This window comes from Sebastes umbrosus, chromosome 19 (assembly GCF_015220745.1).
Source record: "Sebastes umbrosus isolate fSebUmb1 chromosome 19, fSebUmb1.pri, whole genome shotgun sequence".
Lineage (NCBI taxonomy): Eukaryota > Metazoa > Chordata > Actinopteri > Perciformes > Sebastidae > Sebastes > Sebastes umbrosus.
In genome coordinates, this window is record NC_051287.1 from 17,569,290 (window position 1) to 17,587,252 (window position 17,963).

Below are 17,963 nucleotides of genomic sequence, written 5' to 3' on the forward strand. Positions count from 1 at the left end.
GTCAAAACGAGGGACGACTTAACAGTGAAGGACATTTATTAAAAGCAAAGAAACACTCTTATACTTTGGGATTCGACATTTCACACAAACTACCTACTGTATTTTTGGTCCTAGACCTTTACTGTCTGTGTATTCTTTTTGCCTTTCTAGTCTAAACATAAGAGTGTGCTCATGGAGAGCCTGGCTCTCTGAACTCAGTGGGTAAAGCTTTATCTTTGAATGTTGAAAGGGATTCAAGGCAAACACAAGTTTGAGCCTTAGGCGCAGCTGTTTCTAAAAAAATAGTCCAGGTGGACCAGCATTTGCTGACTCAAGTGCTACTCCACATGAAAGTATGATCAAAGCTAAACTAGATTCCCATGGTTGGGCACAAACGATGGTCTGACCTGTGAATCTGACCCTGTGTGCTGTTGTTTTAAATTTGTTTTAGAGTGAACTGCAGAAACCTTAGTTGACTTAAAACGTAAAAAATGATATTTCTGCCGCTACGCAAAAATGTCAAAAGGAGTAGTTTGACGACGTCATCATAGAACGTATATTGCTAAGAAGTGAAAATCAATTATACGTTCCATTTCAATGCCAGCGCCCAGAAGCAGACCTCTGCCTCCGCCATTTTGGACTGTAATCGACTCGTTTACAATAATGACGCCAGTGCTGTGCAAAAGCAAAACAAAATTAAAAAAATGGCCTGTGTTGACCAATAAAAATATTATAAATATGCATAATATTATAACTATTTTACTTACTTACTTATTAATTTTATTTAACTTTTGTGTCCGGCCGAGAAAATTAGAAAGTTTGTGACCCTGCAGCCATGTTGAGATAAGTTGAGGAAATACCAAGCACCGCCCACCAGCCGGATCAAACTTTATTATTTTTACAGCTAAACAGTACACTACAAGATGTTTCTGAAAACATTTGAGGCGAGAAATAGGCATTACAGTAAGAGAATATTATTTCTCATTTGATCTGCGCTGCCTAGTTTGACCGTTTGATCGGAGTTTGCGCGTGATTGACAGCTGCCTCCGTTGAGTGAACAGCCAATAGGAACGCTCTCTCTCTCTCTGAAATGACCTGTGATTGGCCAAAGTCTCCCGTCATGGGTTAGATTTTTTTAAAGACTGAAAACAGAGCCATGAGGAGGTGCAGAAGTCTAGTTTTCTCTCACAACACTTGAATTACAAAATGCTGAAAGGTCATTATGAAATTATGCTTTAATAAAATTGAGGATTCTCTGGGTTCAAACATTGTTAGAAACATTTGGGATAATGTAAGTACACTACAAAAAATAGATATATAACAAAGGTAGAGTTATTTTTAGACATTTTAATGCGGAACTGTTACATGTTATACCTTTAATGAACGAACCCTGTCCACTGGTGCCTGGGTGTGGAACAATGCTATTGTTTCACAGCTGATACTGTAATGTTTGTAACCAGTAATTTCTTTGGCTGAATAGACTACATCTTTGTACATTTGCAGTTGAGAGTAAGTGCAATTTTTTTTAATCCATTGATGATTTATATTAGTGGATATGGGCTACTACTCATGAAACAACAAAATAGCATAGTGGGAGAAAATGGTTGTCATGGTGCTGAGGCAATTAGCCGAAAGGTTGTTACTATTATTGAACTGAGAGCTAGTGGGATTACTCACTCTCTTGGGACTGTGATAGTTGTAAAAAGGTTCACAACAGTTTGCAGCCTGTAACCAAATGTGTTTTCTTTTTCCAGTACATTGGGGATTTTGAACCTCGTGCACCCTATTATTTAGCAAACCAAGTGAAGTAATTAATAGATTAAAACCTCAGAGGTGCAGAGATTGTGGGCTCATCTCCATCAGTTTGTTTTTTTTCAATCCGTGACACGCATGATGTCAGAACTATCGCCATGAAATTTGCAGCGCACATTCGAGCACCAGCGGGAAGAAAACTATTGATTTCAGTGACCCTTTTGACCTTTTCCTCTAGCAGTGTTTGTTAAGTACATCTACAAGTGCTGTAGTGTCTATGCTCAGGAGTCCCAATTACTGGCATGACTGTTTCTGGCCAGCCAGTAAGACCAATTTAAAGTATGTTTCAGAAGACATCCATACAACTAGACTGAAAAAGGTGACCAAAGGTGGACTAATTCCTCTACCATTATTCATGAAATTTAGTTTAATTTATCTGAATTTATTGAACCAATCGCCTTCGTTTAGAATGTAAATGTTTGAATTTTTACTACGTTAAAGGTGCTCTATAGGACATTCAGAGCAGTAATATCTATAGTAAATAGCATGTATATCCAAAGATATAGAGGAGTCTACCTGAGCAGAGAATGAAGTCGCTCTCCCTCTGTGTGTGTTGCAATCCGAGCTTCTCTGTGCTTTGTTGACATAGCTGAGCCGGTCGCGCGTGCCTTTTAGTGCCTGTTCGTGCATGTGAGCGTATCCCACTGGCTAGCTCAAACAGTCAAACTAGGCAGCACAGATCAGATATGACTCAATATTCTGTTACTGTAATGCATATTTCTCTCCTCAAATGTTTTCAGAAACATCTTGTAGTGTACTGTTTAGCTGTAAAATGATAAAGTTTGCTCCGGCTGGTGGGCGGTGCTTGGTATTTCCTCAACTGATCTCAACATGGCTGCCGGGTCACAAACTTTCTAATTTCACAGCCAATCAGTACACTGCAAGAAATAAGCATTACAGTAACAGAATATTGATTCATATTTGATCAACGCTGCCTAGTTTGACCATTTGATCGGAGTTTGCGAGTGATAGCTGCTCAGAGATGGCGGGTTCCAGCTCGGCTCTGATTGGTTGTTTTCCTACGGTCTGTGAAATCTCGCAGATGCCATGAGGAGCGCCGGAGGACACAGGCAAAGGATTTTTTTTTCACCTGTCTCATGCACTACTGTCAGGATATAGTGACCGTTATATAAAAATAACTCTTTTGATCATATTTGCTCCAATTCTACCTAGTTCAGCTTTAAGTAGTGAGGTTATGAAACCCATTTTCACACGAAATTTTAGATTGGTTTCAAAGAGACGATTTGGTTTTAACTTCAGTTCATCCCTTGCTTTTTGTTTTTTTTAGTGAGGACCTGAAGGGCTCACATCTTGTAACAAATTTCATCACCACGGGGGCTCGCTGAAGGGAAAGGCTGTATACTGTAGAACTGTTTGAATCTTTCAGCACCATGGAGAGAGACATAGAGGGAGATTGTAGTTTTAACTGATCTACCCCCTCTTTCACCTTTCTCCACATAATCAATATAACACACTTATAAATCATCATTATTTTACTCCATAACTGACATGCGTACTGTAATTTCCACATCCATCCAAGCCAATGCATTATAATGTGAAAAAAGCAGACATGAGACCTTCTTTCACATGAGACTGATTATAATATAAGCTCTATATGGACTTTATCACAAATGCAAACCTAGCAACCTGTGCCACTTTGTATGGCTCAAGTAAACACCATTATCTTTATAAAATACTAGTAATGCACATGTTTCCAACAACATCAAATTGGCTCATTTGTTGTTTTCAGTTTCTTAAGTGGTTTATTTAAAGGATTTCATTTCCTTTTTTTTTTATGGGAAATTAGACATACTGTAAATGTGAAACTCATTATGACGTTTATTAACCTCACCACTCAACCGCCAGCAAAAGACAATAAACATCTCTGGTCATAGGCATCAGTCATGTTTTTTAGAAAAGGTAGATTATAATACTCTGTTGTGATGTGAAAGCAGCATATGTACTGACGTTACCTTTCAACAGATGGCAGTGTGACCCACATTTTAAACGGAAAGCTTCTGTGTCCTCAAATATGGATGAGTTTAAGATTACAACCTGCAACTTCGGTGATTTGAATTGTTTGACAGTTTACCTATTTATCTATTTTCCTTTTTTTCTATCCGCAGAAGGTTGCTGAGCGTGCAGTTTTTTTTATGTACAATCTTGCAAGACAAACACACCAGAGAGCAGCCTATATACTGCAACTGCGAGTGATTCCTGTAAAGTAAATGTGTGAGATAAGAACATCACTTTCCCTGTCCAACATCCTTCCTGATCATCTGGGAGCCTGCGCCAGCTATCTTGCACATGTTGCACAATAGCTTTCTAAGCCCACTTTCCAGGATGCAGACGCTCCTGTTATTCTGAAATTGCAGACTGTACATTAGAATGATTCAGGCTCATTATCTTCCCATTGACAATAAATATTCATTATGCTGTATGCATGGCAACTCTAATGGGAACAACACAATTGTATTGGACACATCAGTCAACTGAGTTTTAGACTGGATTTATATACATACAGCCTTTTCTTTTGACTGAAATTGTCAAAATGTGCAGTTTTCTGGGTAAATTCTGTAGAGAATTCATCCATGACAAGAATCGATAGAGTGTAAAAACTGCATTTTGAGAGAAAAGATAATAATTTCCATGACGAAATTATTGAATTCCAATTGTATTTATGGGGCAATATCCAAAACAAAGTGTAATAAAAAAGACAATCTAATCTGACAGTTGGTGAAATCCCAAATTTGGCGATTTGAGTTTGACGTTTTGACAGCTCCATGTAACTCTTGCCAGTGTGTGTTTTATTTTCACATTGATACGCCCTGCCTTAAATAATGGAGTATTAAATCCCCCGGGGACAGCTCAACACCCTGCATGGCTGATTACATCCTGCTTTGATTTAAATGCACTCATCCCTCACCAACATCGCTGGAGTCCCCCCGGTTGTGCCCGGAAATTAGTGGGCCAGTCGAAATGATTAATAAATGGCTGGTAAATAAATCCGATTTTGTCACTGTAAAACCGACACATCACAGCCGGGGGGGGGGGGGGGCTTCCAATATCGCCCTGCCTGTTCGCATTAGAGTAGAATTATAAAATTAAATTATATACAATGGTTTCCCCAATGTTCACAGAATACCTAAAAGAAAAGCATCTTTCAGAGACAAGACCATTGATTTAACATACTTTCTATATTGGCCAGCTGTGAATAATAAAGGGATAAAAAAAGAAGATTTACGTTACATGAAATTGAGTAACGGAGTAGTGGAACAGATGTGAGCTTCATTTTAAGGGGTTATAAGCAAAAAAAGCAAAAAAATGCTGTTGTACACAATCACTACTGAGTTTATCTTGTAACAAATAAAGATTATATTTGATGCTTGACTTTTTAAAAGGGCTGTCAATTCATTACATATTTAATCGCAATTAATCACATTATTGTCCATAGTTAATCCCGATTAATCGCAAATCAATCGCACATTTTCTCATCTGTTCAAAATGTACCTTAAAGGGAGATTTGTCAAGTATTTAATACTCTTCTCAACATGGGAGTGGAAATATGCTTGCTTTATGCAAATGTATGTATATATTTATTACTGGAAATATAACATGGCAAATTCAAGCCCAACAGGCAACAACAGCTGTCAGTGTGTCAGTGTGCTGACTTGACTATGACTTGCCCCAAACTGCATGTGATTATCATAAAGTGTGCATGTCTGTAAAGGGGAGACTTGTGGGTACCCATAAAACCCATTTTCATTCACATATCTTGAAGTCAGAGGTCAAGGGACCCCTTTGAAAATGGTTGTGACAGTTTGTCCTCGCCAAAATTGAGTGTAAATTTGGAGGGTTATTTAGCCTCCTTCGCAACGAGTTAGTATGACATGGTTGCTACTAATGGATTCCTTAGGTTTTCTAGTTTCATATGATGCCAGTATCTTCACTTAAGCTTTAAAATTGAGCCCCCTACAACCTAAAAATCGCAAGTTGCGTTACTGATTAAAGAAATTAGTGGCGTTAAAACAAATTTGCATAAACTTGTTATTATCTCATTAAGTTTGACAGCCGTACTTTTTGATTTAAGATAAATTATAGATAACAGGTGAATATGACACATAACACCCCTAGAAAACAAATGCAAATTAGACCTCTGATGTGTTTTTTTATTGCCTGTTGACATTTCAGTACGAGACCTTTAAAATCTGCCACTGCAAGTACACACAGTGGAAAACCGGGACAATACTTGCAGCTTTGTGCTTATAAAAACCAATGAACATTGTCTAGTAAAGTAATAGGCTGAGGGTCCCCTCAGGCTCGTGACCAGGAATAGCTGCCCTGATTGTCCTCTCAGTTGGTGGCCGTGAATCAGAGAGGCTTCATGTGTTCAATGTTTATCAATGTTCCTATTTATTCACATATAATACGGACAACACAACACGCCATGGCACACACATTGATTAACAAGATTACAGGATGAAAACAAGATTGGCCTGGATAACCCGACACACAGCAGAGATCACTCGTGCATGCAAACAGGTTGGAAGAGGCGCTGCCTGAGTGTGTAAAATTAGTTTAATATCCCCCCATTACACTTTGATCTACTTTTGGAAGAAGTATGATTATGTGGTATCACATCTGGTTTCGAGGAGAAGAGCTCTTGATCTAGTGCGCACAAGTACCATTGATTTTAAATGGAAGACTTACTTCCAGCTTCGAGTGTTTTAAATCAAATCCCCGTTAACGGAGACAGGATGATATAATATATTCTTACACTTGCTGCAGTTTTCAGTAGACATTTGTTTCAGTGGGTAATGATTGTTCCGAAGCGCCTTCAATGTATTTATTTTTCCTCTGTGAAGAGCCATTCTCTGTATGTCCTAAAGAGTTATTTGCTCCAAAATAGGCTCAATGGCCAACTTCTAAAATTCATTTACCATTGATGTTTTGGTAGTGCACACAAGCAAGATTCTAAAGCACAATGAGACACGGGAGGCAGAAACAAGGTTACTGATAATCTCTTTCTGAGAAGCTGAATTTTGATTTATTGCTCCACAACATGACCGCAGTGAACACAGGTGGTGCAATCAGAACAATGGTTGGTATTATTGCATTTTGCCTCTCGCAACAATATGTCTGTATTCAATGTATTCTCAAGGTCTGTCCAAATCCGGTGAAAATCACACATTTCTATATCATATTTCAGAAAAAGTATACTACAAATTATTATGTTCATTTAACACCTGTCCTGTTTTTGACGCTTCTCACATGCCTTTAATATCTTGGTAGCCGTTCATCCATCACTTCCTTCACTCCCATCTTGTGTGTGGTTACTCCCAAATCATGTAGTGATTCATAACCAGCGGGTACTTCTGCAGTTCCCAGGGAGTACATGGGAAAGAGTGCAGAGTAGCTCAACTAATTTGATAACATTATGATTTGATTATAATATTATATACACATATTGAGTCAGCTATAACACCTGGACACAACATCACTGAGAGCTTGTGGCAAGTAGTTCGCAAATGAGCTCAGGGAGTTGAAACAGACAAACAGCTACAAGTAGCCTAATGGATAAGTGATTCAAATAAATGGATATGGATAAACAACTGAAATACATTGCTATATTTAATGATGGATGGATTTCAGCACAGCTATTTCAGCTATTTAGCCAAAAGTAATGGTTGAAATAAGTAAACATAATGGATAAACAGTTGAAAGAGTTAGCTTAAAGTAATGGATAAATGTCTGAAATAGGTTGCTAAAAATGGAACGGATAATCAGTTTAAATACTTAGATTAAAGTAGTGGATAAGCAATTGAAACTGTTAGCTTAAAGTGGAGGATAAATGGTTGAAACATTCAACTTCTGCCACTCCAAGTGGTAGTAGTATGAATGTAATCACTGACAGTTCAATTGCATATTTTTTAAATTGAAACAAATATTGTAACATCCACTATTGCGTCCACTTTTACATCATTTAAGGTACAGTGTGTAGGGTTTGGCGGGATCATAGTGGTTTGGTTGCACATTGCAACCAACTGAGTAAACATCCGCTCACTCTTCCCTTTCCGAGACTGCGGTAACGTGAGCCATCGAGTGCAAAACCGCAGTAACGCCGTTTGCCTCACTCAAAGGCCATCTTTACCATAATAACACTACTTTAGGAGCAACGGAAGTCAGACGGCGGTACCACGGTTTTACACTCTGCGACTCATTACTGCAGTTTCACAAGCGTGACGGAGAACTATGGTGGCTTTCAGGTAATGTAAAAACATAGGGTGTTTGGTTTGTCCGTTCTGGGTTACTGTAGAAACATGGCGGAGCAACATGGCATACTCCGTGAAGAGTATGCCATGGACCCGCTCCCATTTTGATATAAATGGCTCATTCTAAGATAACGAAAACACAACGGTTCTTATTTTCAGGTGATTATACACAAATGAAATACAGTAACAATCAATTAACTAACCTGTTTGCTTCCCTCTTTTGCCACTAAAACCAATCTTCATGTGAACTGTAAAGTCTCCAATTTCCTTGAGTGTGGAATACGCTTGCAACTTCTGGCGATCGACAACTTTGTGTTTTTTTTGTGCAGGCAGAGATAGATTTCACATGAACCCTGTCACCCACACCAAGTGTGTACTCTACCTCACATTTCAAAACGTTGTCAGCCTGCATCTTTTTACCCTCAAGAGCAAGATGATTACGTGCAGCAAGATATCTGATTTACATATTTTGATGTGGCGTAGGTGGAGGTAACCTCCCCTAACAAATCTCAAAAGGTGAGAAAAAGTAACTTCAGGCATACTGAAGCCTGACATTAAGGTGTCCTACCAGTTTTCCTTGTCCTCAATTCTGCCAGTTAAAGCACAGGTCCTAATTACTATGAAGTCGTTCTGGGACTGAACAAAGAAGAAGATAGTGCTCCCGAAGGCTTTTGGCAATTTTGGGCGCTTGACTTTTTGAAATTGAAAAGATACATACGCTGCCTGTCGACTACATTTCTCCAGAGATTTCAGCCGGCACTGCCTGTGCCTTTTGTGCAGTTTGGAATCTGGGAGCTTGATCCAGGTACTTCAGCAGTAATGGCGGGGCATACTCGCCATCTTGCACCGCACAATTAGAATGGACTATAGGCGTCAAATCTGTAGATTTCTGATTGGCAGTCTGAGCTCGACACTTCACTGAACTTGCCATTAACAGTTATCCTATGTGGGCTTTCAGTCTGGAAGGAGGATCGACAGGCGGCTGAATTGGTTCTTTCATGTGTCTTATTTTACTGCAGTTGAATTGGGCTTATATCGATCGGGATAGTTAATATTCCATGTGTACTGCTGGGCAGCCTGGTCCTTCCCCGAAGTTTTTCCTTTTCTGACATTCATATGCTAAAATCTGACAGTTGCTGCTTAAAGAAACAGGATGTGCGCTCATGATCAAAGACAGCCTCAGTCTCTGCCACTAGTCAAAGAGAGCAATATTCCACCCAGCTCTGTTTTTACTGTGCCTGCTTTGCATTACGTGGTTCTTTCCCCCTCCAGCTCTGTTTTGTGGTGGATTGAGGAGAGGACAAAATAAAGGCGACTGCTGCAATTTCATCCCTATTGGCCCCGTGGCAAATTGGCCCTTTATCAAAGAGGGGCCTCATCTATCAAGCCAAAGACGGGTATTGAAATTGCCCCACCGGCCACAAATCAGACCAATGGATCGGCCTTTATCTCAGACAAGGCCGTCATCACTCTGTAGTGGCTGGAAGGGGAGGAACCAGGCCATTTAAGAGTCTATCCTGCGTTTCTTTGCTGATGGATGTGGCCCGCTTGACCTCCCCGTGACCAGGAGCCGCTGGCCGAGGGCCAAACCTGTGCTTAACCCGGGTCATTATCTTGGCTGCGCGTGTGTGTTTGATTCTCGTTCAATCCAAAACTCCGACTTTGTTTTGCCGTTTCGTTTTTCTCAATCCTGACAAGCCTCTGCTGTCGGTTTTTTCACCTCTATTACTGCGAGCTCTCGTTTTTCTAACCTCTGTCTGCCTTTGTCTCTTCCCCATCTCTTCTTTACTCACACACACACACACAATATCCTTCTTTTTCACCATTTGTTTTCCTAAATCTTTCCACTCACTGCTCATTTTCTGTCGCCAATCAATGCAAATAGAGAACGACCATAATGAAGGACAAGACAGATGGGTGCAGTATTGTCAGCTGTGCCTCCCTGGTTTTAAACATTAGTCTGCCTACTATGATTGATGGAAAGCTGTATTCAGGTAATACCCCACGCTTGCCATATTCCACACAAGCAGCTATCCGTAATGGTGAGATATAGCTAGACTGCCTCACTGGCATAATCCGACTGCGTGTTTCTGTCTGAATGAATAACATAAATTGTATTGTAAATATTGCTCCCTCTTTATCAAAACTGATGGTGCCCCCTCCTCTACTGATTCGCACTGACCCCAAGATCCATTCACCAACAGGTCAAAAGTTATGACAGGTCGACAAGTTTTGATTGCAGGAGTGCACATGACAGCAACACAGAGTGATCAGTCCGACCTGTGATCTATCCTTCCCTTCTTTGGCTGCCAGCGTCTTTGCTCATCCTCTCTGATCAATTCTGTGAATTATGGGTTTAACTAAAAGCCCATCCACAATCTAATCCTCTTCTTAATTATGTTTCAACTGCTTTGCTCTTATTTGATTAGATCCAATCACAGTGCAATTAACCCAATCAGAGACTGGGATATTATCTTTACATGCAGATTCATTATGACGAAAACCTGCTTTGTGTCATCGGGCTGATTGGAAAGCATCGGACAGTAGGAAATGTGCATGTATGAGATTGAAAGGATCATTTTATAGGATATTTTTTAGGATATTTTTGGCCATAATTCTATAACGCTTGTGATAACATTTTGCCAAAGAGATCTGCGAAGACCAACATATCCTCATACAACAGTTTGTGTGATATCTTACGAAAAGTTAGTCCTCATTTTTGTGCGTTTTCTTATGAAGTTCCAGCAACATGTGACGCATATGTCAATTTCCGCATTATAAAATTCCGTCTTCACAGGAAACAACTTGGTTAGGTTTAGGCAACAAAACTACCTGGTTAGGTTTAGGAAAAGATCGGAATTTGGATTAAAAAAAACACTGAAAGTGGCGTAACTTAGGTACTGAAGTTACTTGGCATTAAATCAACGTTGACTTCTGGTTTCACACGAGACACGAACACCAGTCTCCTGGGCAAAAGTTTAGCGTTTTTTTGACTCGCCCATCCACCCTGACTTCCTCCCTACACGGCAGTTGTAGCTCTTTATACTTCCTAGTTTACAATTACGTGTATTACATAGGAATTGATTTTGTGGGATATATATGAATTACAGTGCATTACCTTTCGTAGGTATAGCTACAAGCAGTGTATGAGAACAGCCTGGGGAAGACAGCTACATCACTACAGTCTGATGGGGTTGACAGGTTGTCAACAGTGGCATAGATGGATGTTTCCATTTTACCATTTTCCCTTGCTTCTTTTCCAAATAACTTGGCTTACCTTAAACCTGCATGGATAGTCTAACTGTGTCTCTTGCCCAACAGGACTTCTTTTTAGTACTGCTATAGATCTCAGCAATTAACTTGGTGACTAAAATATTTTTGTTACCAAAAGAAATGATGGCCAAAACTGCGAAATTGAGACCCAAGTTGCAATAAACTGGAATTTCCTATTAAGTCAAGCAGTCTAGTACTCCTTGTATGGTGTGGGGTGGATAACACCACCTTCCCGGGCACCCCCCGGCAGTTTAAAATAAATGCTAAGTATTTTTGCTAATGCTATTTTTACACGCACATCTGGCACGTGTGAAGCAGACTGCATAATCCCACTGCTTGCCCTTGGTGCAGAGCGAGAAAATGGAGCACCATGAAATGCTAATCAAATTTAGGGAAAACCAATTCTGGATTCTGAAAGCCTTATCCCACCCCATCCCCTTGACTCGGTATGTGTGAGGTGTTATCAGTCCCTCGGGGGAAGCAAGGGAACCTTGGCCTGCGCAGTGTTAGGGAAGGGAAAAATGGAAGTCTTCTGGGGGGAAGGACACCCACACAGACAATGGACGCCAGCAGAAAGTAAAACAGGTCAGGACTCCAGTGGTCTGATAAGGCAGAGGACTCATGAATTAAAGAGTGGTGGAGGAAATATGACATTTTTCTTTTCCATTCTGTCTATCGGGAGTACTCGCTTGCCAGTGAAATTACCTGGAGAGAAGCCGGTCCGATAATGGACTGCCACAGACGAGATTCACTCTAGTAATTTCTCTCTGCTCGTAAGGGCAGATTGGCATTGAAAATTCAAAACACTTTTACTCCCTTTTGGGAAATATGAGAGACAAGGGAGTTCCATTATCATAATAGATCATTTGTATCTGCTTAAATACCTATTTTTCCTATTGTGTAATGGAAGCCATTCTTCCGCAAATCATTCCCTATTGGATGAATATTGGATTTTACAAGGCTCATTGCGCTTAATTAAAGCAGCCAGTGGGAGCCTTCATCATTCCCAAAAGGTACATATGTTCACTTATATTAAGGTTTCACAGTAACATATTACATCACTCTTCATTCCGAGCAGCAGTGCTTTCCAACTCCGCGGCTCCAACCAGCTTACTCATGCCGATAAAAGGCCAAAAGAACCCTGTTCTGTTGTTTTTTTGGGGGGTAAATGAGGACCTTTGTTCTTTTTTTTTTGCTCCCTCTGCAGAGAAGTGGATGATTAATATGGAAGTGGTAATGGCAGAGGAGGGCAAGGATGCAATGGGTCTTCTCTCTCTAATGATTGGTTTAAGTGAGTGCTGTAATGGGCTGTGGTGCCAGGGCCGGTGATTTACGGGACTCCCTCCTGTCGTCGTGCCACTGAAGCAGAGGGTGAAACGGAGAGTTCAGCCATTCTTTTGCAAAAATATATGCAAAAAAAAATACATTCACTCAAGATATACATGTATTAGGGCTGTCAGATTTAATGCTATAATAATGCGTGTTAATGCAAATTAGTTTTAACAGCACTAATTTCTTTAACGCATTAACGCAACTTGCGATTTTTAGGTTGTAGCAGGCTCAGTTTTAAAGGTAGAGTGAAGATACTGGTATCCTATGAAACTAGAAAACCCAATGAATCCATTGGTACCAATCAGGTCATACTAGCGGAATGAGGCTAAATAATGCATGGCAAGATATGTGAATGAAAATGGGTTCTATGGGTACCCACGAGTCTCCCCTTTACAGACGTGCCCACTTTATGATGATCACATGCAGTTTTGGTCAAGTCATAGTCAAGTCAGCACACTGACACACTGACAGCTGTTCTTGCCAGTTGGGCTTGAGTTCGCCATGTTATGATTTGAGCATATTCTTATATGCTAAATGCAGTACCTGTGAGGGTTTCTGGACAATATTTGTCATTGTTTTGTGTTGTTAATGGATTTTCAATAATACATATATGCATACATTTGCATAAATGTGCATATACTTGACGTATCTCCCTTTAAGGTACATTTTGAACAGATACAAATGTTTGATTAATTTGCGATTCAATCACGATTAACTATGTGACAATCATGCGATTATTCGCGATTAAATATTTGAACCGATTGACAGCCCTAGTATGTATATATTTTAAATCCTGTAAAACCAAGTGTGGTGCTGCATATTAATCACAAAGAGAAAAGGAGAGAGGGTGGCCTTGTTCCAAGTTAACCTTTAACTGAGAGTGTGGGTGATGCCATTGAGGTGCGTGATGGCAAAATGATGAATGGTGCTCACAGAGCGAAAAGCCAGATCCAGTTTCTTACCGCAAGCCCCAAAGTTGAAACTTTAAGATGATCCTCGCCGCTGCGGTACCTCGAAACGGAACCCCTGAGTCCAGATTTATCTGACGCCTCTGGAGCAATATACACGAAGCAGTTATTTCTCACTTTGAAAAAGGTTATAATGTCCTCCAAAGGGGGTCTTTTTGGTGGGCAAACAAAGTGAAGGGTAGCCCGAGGGGAGGAAAGGTGGGTAAATAGCTTCTCTAATGGAGTCCTAATCTGTGGAGGCAATCTGCAGAGAGCTGCCCCCGGCTGTGCCAGTCGGGATGATGAGACAGAGGTGACAGCGTGGCGGTTATTATTAGTGGTATCATTGATCAGACAGCCGCAGCCGCAGAGTTGGAGAAGGATGATGGATTCGGTTGCTCCAGCCCAGCTAAGACATGAAGGCTGTCAGGAGCGAGGTAGGGCGGGGCTCAATGAGGAAAAAAACAGAGAGGATGAGGAGTTGGTGGTGTTGTTCTGTACTTTCATGTAAATCGGGTGGGGTCTTGGCCATAGTTCAGAGATGGGTTGGCTGTGTTTGACGGAAGTCATCCATCTCAGGCACTGACGTGTTCCAGATGAAAGAGTTTGTGTTTTAAGTTGGAGTACACACACTATGAGGATTCAGAGAAAAGCAAGAATGATCAGTATCTTTCCATTTCTCTCTCTTTTGGTTTGCCTATTTTGATACATTTTTTTTTTCAAATTACCTATTTTTCCCCTCTGTTCTGTGACTGAACTTGCTTAGTCTTATTCTGTTATCCTCAGTGCATCTAAACCTCACTGCCTCCAAGAACAATTTAATTGGGTCCATGTTGGGATGATTGTCTATCACTTAAGGGTTTTATAATTTCATGTCAATAGTTCTCGCCCACTCATGATTACAGAGGGCTTCCGGAATGGCAAGAAAGAGAACAAATAACAAAAACCAGAGTCTACACACTACTCTGCCTTGAGATAGATGCTAACATACTCACAATGACAACGATAACACGCTGAGGCTTAGCAGGTTAAATGTTTCCCTTCTTATTTTAGCATGATCATAAACCAAAATACTGGACAAATTCAAATTTTGACCTGATGATGGCGCTGTGAAAAAGGGAAAAGTTAAGGGCTCACCAACGTTACTATAATTCATCCACATCAGTGGGCAACCCCTGGTTCTGAAAAGTGATGCCAATGCGGAAGTGCCTTAAACTTGCATTCTTTCTAATAGCCAGCAGGGGGCGACTCCTCTGGTTGCAAAAAGAAGTCTGATTGTATAGAAGTCTATGAGAAAATGAGCCTACTTCTCTCTTGATTTATTACCTCAGTAAACATTGTAAACATGAGTTTATGGTCTCAATCGCTAGTTTCAAGTCTTCTTCAATACAGCATGATGTCCATTTAGTAAATTATGGTCCCATTTACAGTCAAATAGACCATAAAGCAGGGTATGCTTTAGGGCGTGGCTACAAAGTGATTGACAGGTTGCTACCACGACGTTGTCCACTCTGTGTTTTCATCTAAGAACTTTAACCCTTTCACAGTGTGTTTTCAGTTCATTAAAGTTAATTGCAACATTTTAGTCGTTCAGTTGTACTTAGCTCCACCCTCTCATGCCACCTCTGGTTGCAAAGAACCAAGATGGCGACAGTCAAAATGCTGAGCTAAAGGCTTCAAAACGGCAGTCCACAAACCAATAGGGGACATCACCAAAGCCAGTTGGATTCATCATAATGGGAATCATGGGAATCAATTTATTTTGTAGATGTTGAGATTTATCTTTTGGGAACCATGACATTCAATTTCATAGCAATCCAATTTGCAGTTTCTGTACCGTCTTCGTAAATGTTGTACAGCATATTTAAACCTTCAGAATGCCTTTATTTTTGATAGATTATTTGCTTGCATGTTTAAGTGTTTTTTTGTGTTTCTCTTTGAAAACACAAGCTTCAACTGAGACTAAGGACACCGGGACTGTAAGTAGAACAGAGATAACAGGATGCATTAAAAGACAAGTATTTATCCTTAAATGTCTGTGTTTCATGGTCAACTTCAGTGGTGAGCAATTTGTTCTAAAGTAACTTAACTCAACTGAAAGGGCTGTTCTTTTGAATACACACAATTTAATTTTGTATTATAGTGAAGGACTTTACACATTGTCCCACAGCAGTGCGATATCTTTTTATCTTTTGAATTCCATTTAACCCAATTTTCTGCTACCAGCTTTGCCACTTATGAATAATGTAGTTGCAAAAGTCCATCATATCCACTCAGTGAACTGAAAATAGGATTTCAGTGCCACAGATTCAGACCTGCATTGCCACGTTATCAAATCAAATTGAATAAACTTATAGCTTCATGGAGCCTCGTTATCTCTGAGATTTTTCATCTCAAGTTGCTCTGTTCTTAAAATCTGGAAAACTATTTTTTTTTTTACGTTTGATATTTCTACAGAATAATACTACTTTCTACCTAGAAAAAAAACATCTAATGTCAGTGCTGGGACAATGAGTCAGTGGCTGTTTCATTTTTTCTTGACAGGAGGATCACACCAGAATGATTACAACTGCCAGAATGTCATTTATGTGTGAAACACAGTCAGTAAAATTACCAAAATTAACTAATTGCTCTGCTCTTAATGAAGTAGCACTTGCTCATGATAGAGTTTTGTGTCGGTCTGCCTGTTTGTTAGTCTGTTTGGTCTCTCTCTCAGCCACACACATTTATGATTGACTTTCAGTCAAACTCTGAAGTTCCAAATAAAACTACATTAATGACGTCAGTATCCAAGTAGGAAAACAACTTTTAATATCCCAATCTTAATTGACATAAACATTTGTATGTAAGAGGAATTTCAGATCCTGAAAATAAACACTTAAAGGGGACGCATCATGCTCATTTTCAGGTTCATATTTGCATTTTGGGTTTCTACTAGAACATGTTTGCGTGCTTTAATGTTCAAAAAACACATTATTTTTCTCATACTGTCTGTCTGAATATATCTGTATTCACCCTCTATTTGAAACGCTCTGTTTTAGCGCCTGTCTCTTTAAGACTCCCAAAAAAGCCCAGTCTGCTCTGACTGGCTTGTGAGAAAAATATGGCGCACCTTTGCGAAGGTAGTTGTGAAGCTGTGGGCGATATATTCTAATGAGCAAGTGACATGCTTTTTCTCTATATTTTGAATTTGATGAAGCCATTAAAAACATGAAGTATTGGGTTTGAATATTTCACTTCATATAAACATCATATAGCTTCCATGAAGTCACTTCTTTTTATTGCTCAACTTTATAGCCCTACATGTATGAAACTCCAAAATGACTGAATAAATAAGACAAATACTATGAATGAATACTTAATAAATTAGGGCTGTCAAATGTAACGCGATAATGCGTTAACGCAAAATCGTTTTAATGCCACTAATTTCTTAATCGATTAAGGCAATCGATCTTTCAGAGGTTGTAGCGGGCTCACTTTTAAAGCTAGAGTGGATATACTGGCATTATATGAAACTAGAAAACCTAAAGAATCAAGAATAAAGAAGTTATACTATCTTCTTGTGAAGGAGGTTAAATAACGCTCCAAACTTGCGCTAAATTTTGGCGAGGAAAAACTGGCATGGCCCTTTTCAAAGGGGTTCCCTTGACTTCTGACCTCAAGATATGTGAATGAAAATGGGTTATATGGGTACCCACGAGTCTCCCTTTTACAGACATGCCCACTTTATGATAATCACATGCAGTTTTGGGCAAGTCATAGTCAAGTCAGCACACTGACACACTGACAGCTGTTGTTGCCTGTTTGGTTTGAGTTTGCCATGCTATAATTTGAGCATATTTTTTTATACTAAATGCAGTACCTGTGAGGGTTTCTGGACAATATCTGTTGTTGTTTTGTGTTGTTAATTGATTTCCAATAATAAATATATGCATACATTTGCATAAAGCAAGCATATTTGCCCACTCCCATGTTGATAAGAGTATTAAATACTCAACAAATCTCCCTTTAAGGTACATTTTGAACAGATAAAAAATGTGTGATTAATTTGCAATGAATCACGATTAACTATGGCCAATCATGGGATAAGTTGCGATTAAATATTTTAATCAATTGACAGCCCTAAAATAAATAGATAAATGAATCAATGAATAGTAAAATAAATTGTTAAAACTCAACCCATTACTCTGAAATGATATTCCGCCGGTCTCATTTTCATAGCAAAAGAGTTTTATTGGACTTCATCTTTATTTCATCGTAGCAATTTTTCCACGCAATAGAAGTAACTCCCAAAGGGAAAAAAACTCCTGCCCGTCTGGCTCAGAGCTTCACCAAGCAGAGGGCAGAG